At 40.2% G+C, this 4,011-nt stretch overlaps 1 non-coding gene across 1 annotated transcript; it reads right to left on the bottom strand.

Annotated features, from left to right (window-relative positions):
- Window positions 1-3,302: 3,302 nt before the first annotated feature.
- On the bottom strand, window positions 3,303-3,409 carry LOC136519138 (small nucleolar RNA R71). The gene has a single exon (XR_010774701.1). It is a non-coding gene; the product is annotated as a small nucleolar RNA R71 (small nucleolar RNA).
- Window positions 3,410-4,011: the final 602 nt, after the last annotated feature.

Raw genomic sequence — 4,011 nt, 5'->3', positions numbered from 1 at the left:
CCTTCATTATCACTTTCATCAACCATCACTAATTCTTCTAGATCTTCTTCCTCTTCAAGTTCATCATCATCAGCAATGATGACACCAGGGTCCATTGCATCAGCTTGAGGTTCATAATTTGGATCCAGGAGGTTGCTCAGCCTATGGACTTCTTTATGCAAAGTAGTATTATATTCTTCTAAATCTTCTACATAAAATTCTAGCTCATGCGCTCTAGCTCTAGCTACATCTTCCCTATGCCAAGCCTCATTTCTCCCTTCCACCATACGAACTAACATACGCTCGCAGTTCTTATGAGCGGTGGTGCTACACTTCAATTGATCCTTTAACTTGCCCATCCGGATGGTATCCAAGGCCCTATCTCTAGTAGCCTGTGCTAACTCTGCTGAAAGCCTCTGTATCTCTGTCTGGGGATCAGGCCTAGAGCTACTACTGCTAGCACCGTCATTTCTAGGGACCAGTTGGTGACGAGGAACTCCTTTAGGTCCAACGGACTTACGGGGCGTTACCTTGGTGCGAGCCATATTGTAGGAAGCAAGATTAATCCAATTAAGATAATCTGATCAAAATCTAAAGAGCAGCCAGGATGGATTACATAACTTAACCCAGACTCACTACCAACCCAGACTTAGAGTGAAGGAAGTAACAAGTGAATTAATCATGATGCATGAATCATTCTTACGAACAAAAACATCAAAGCTTATAAGGTACATAACTTCAATTATTTTTATATAGGGCATAATAAGATTACTACTCCACCACACAAACCCTTTTTAATCAATTAAGGAATGGTGAGAATGAAATAAGATATGCCAGAAGCAATTTGGACCAAATTAACAAGTTATATTTATTTGTCCCAAATCATTTTGAAGTTTTTGTAAAACAATACAACAAAGACTTTGTAACAATCGCTCTGATACCATTCTGTGGCAGAACCTCCTAAATTATAGGACCCACATGCACTTATCACTATCCAACGACCTTTGACAACTATGCATATGTTCCTGGTAACTTAAGAAGTCTGTTGGGTGTCCTCGGGGAACCCCAAATCATCCACGATTTCCGAGCAGGATCACATTACAGAGTCATTGCAGTATTACAACATTTATTCAAATATATACATCAGAGTAAAATAGCGGAAGTCTTACGATAACTTAGTTTACAAACCAGTTGTTTCAAACCTTACAAACTAAGTTCAATAATTATTACAAACCATAGTAGTAGTGGAGTGGCATAATTAACATAAACATAACACACAAAATAAGCATCCTGCCCAAGGATCACACATTCATTTATCGTCATCGACTTGAACAACAGTCATGCAGCACGGTCCAAAATAGACCTGCTCATGAGGCTCACCTGCAATGAGGGTCAACGAACCCTGAGTACAAAAGTACTCAACAAGACTTAACCGAAATAAAAACTGAGAAGACTCAGGAATGCAGGCTCAGGGATTCAAGGTATGGCTTTAGCAATACTCAAAGTTCTTTTGCGTAAAAGCTCTTTACAAAATTTTAGTATTTCAACATTTAAACTTCATAAGAACAATATATGAATCTGCCATGATCCGTAATGAGATCATGAACTTCATATCAAACTCTTTCTCAAATCCAGCTCTAGTTTCAGTTATTAACTACGATGATGAACAGTGAGTTGAGTCTCCATAACCGAGGAGCAACGACGATTCGAATCGATTATTAACCCAGCTAGGGATTCCAGACCACACGACATATGTAGGTCCCCGACTTACATATATCAACCTACCCTCAGATCCTCTAGAACAAGAACGGGTCTGCGCCACCCGAGAATACAGTACTCCACCATTCTAGCCCATGGCCACGTGGGTACACGCTGGCTTTATAGGGCGGCCAAGGCGCAAGGAGGCGACACGTAGTGGCTAGCTCATGCTAGCGCAATGCCGAGGGCGGCCACAGGCGTGACTGGAAGCCAGGAGAAGGACGCCAGCGGTGGGGCGGTGGTCATGGCACTGTTCCACATAATTACAGAATTGCCATTTGTTTTAAAATTCAAATTACTCCCAAATTTGTATAACAACTCAAAAATCTCCAAAAATAAAAGTTGCTCAAAATCCAAAGTTCTACAACTTTGCTTTTATAACCACCCCCTAATTCGGTCTACATTTTGAAATGCAAATTTGAATTCAAATAGGGGACATTTAAAGAATTTCGCCTTTTCAAATTACTTCAAATTTTTCATAACAACTTTGAAAACTCCAAAAACAAACTTTGTATAACTTGACAAGCTCTACACTTTTGCTTTTAGGCTCAACCCCAAAATATGCTTAGATTTTGAAATGAGTTTTTAGGGTAGGATTTAAATACTGAAAATCAGGGTTTTCTTGAAAATTCAAATCCAAACCAAATTTTGAACTTGATTCAAACAATACAATTCAACACATATCACATAAAGGTAAACTTATTTTAGTGTATGCATATCAAAATTTTCACTAAATGCCAAATGCTTTGCAATGCATATGATGACATGTCAGGTTTTAGTATTTAAACACCCGAGGTGTTACATCTTTCGCATGCATGCTTACACGTTTACCCTTACATCTTTCATATCATCGACTAAGTTAGATCCATGTAACTAAGTAAATAATAATTGTTGATATGCCTGTTTTGTTTACATTACATCATGAATATGCTGGATATCAACTCTCTAGTTGATAGCCTTATTGTGCTGGCCACTTGGTCGTATATTTGGAATAGTCTGGACAAACACCGATATGTTCCACCTTAAATTACTGATCACTTTCTCTCCTTGTCAATTGTAGGGTCAAATTGATTGGCACGCCCTTGATCATGACCATCCGGTCCAGCGCCTCACCTTTTAAAGTCCGGAGAGAGTTCAAGATCTGCTCCACATGGTTTCTCTCTGCTCGCTCATGTGTCAGTGGCTCCTCGTCACCTTTTGCTATCGACAAAGACCCTCCATGAATTCTCTGCTCCAACTACGGCCAACATCCGTACTGGACTGGCGATCAATGTCAGAGACAATGGATTTGAGCTCAAGCCAACTCTCATCAACATGGTGCAAGCTAACCAGGTTTGTGGAAAGGCACATGAAGATACGAGTGCTCATCTCTAATACTTCCTAGAGATCTACAGCACTTTCACCATCAAAGGAGTCTCTAAAGATTCCATTCTACTTCACCTCTTCCCATTCTCACTTTGGGGAAGGTGAAGCAATGGTTCTACTCCAGCAAAGATAGAAACACTACATGGGAGAACTGCTCCACTATCTTCCTAGCAAAGTTCTTTTCCACAGGCAAGACCAATGCTCTACGTGGGAGAATCTCAAACTTCCAACAGCAACCTGACGAATCTATCTCTGAGGCATGGGAACGCTTCCAAGATTACATTTTAGAATGTCCTCATCATAGGATGGAGAATTGGCTACTCATGCAGACTTTCTACCAGGGGTTGATGAACAGTACTCATGAGAATATGGATGTAGCTGCTAGAGGTGCTTTCCTATCACTCACAATACGAGGTGCAACAGTTCTCGTAGAGAAGATGGCCTCCAACCAAGGATGGAATGAAGAACGCTTTCAAACCCGCAAGAGAGGTGGATGTATGCATCAACTCAAAGAGGTAGATATGTTATCTGCCAAGATGGATCTTCTCACGAAGAGGCTTGAAGACCGAGCCAATGAGAAGCAAGAAGTCATGCACATTCATGATTCTTGCATGATGTGTGAAGAGTGTGGAAACACTAGGCATTCAGGGAACAACTATCCTAAAACACAAGAGGATGTGAACTTCAACAGCACCAACAACAACAACTATTGTCCTCAACAGACTCAAGGATGGAATCGGCAAAAAGGCTAAACTATCAAGGTAACTATCAAGGTAATAATTACAATAATTTCAATAATCAACCACCCCTGAGAGAGTTAATTTCTGGCCAAGCTAAAATTATAGAGGGCTTATCTAGAAAACTAGCTTCCAATGATAAAATCTTAGAAAACATAAATAATAGAATAGA

This window comes from Miscanthus floridulus, chromosome 17, assembly GCF_019320115.1.
Source record: "Miscanthus floridulus cultivar M001 chromosome 17, ASM1932011v1, whole genome shotgun sequence".
NCBI classification, from domain to species: domain Eukaryota; kingdom Viridiplantae; phylum Streptophyta; class Magnoliopsida; order Poales; family Poaceae; genus Miscanthus; species Miscanthus floridulus.
This window is presented reverse-complemented; position numbering and strand designations above follow the sequence as displayed.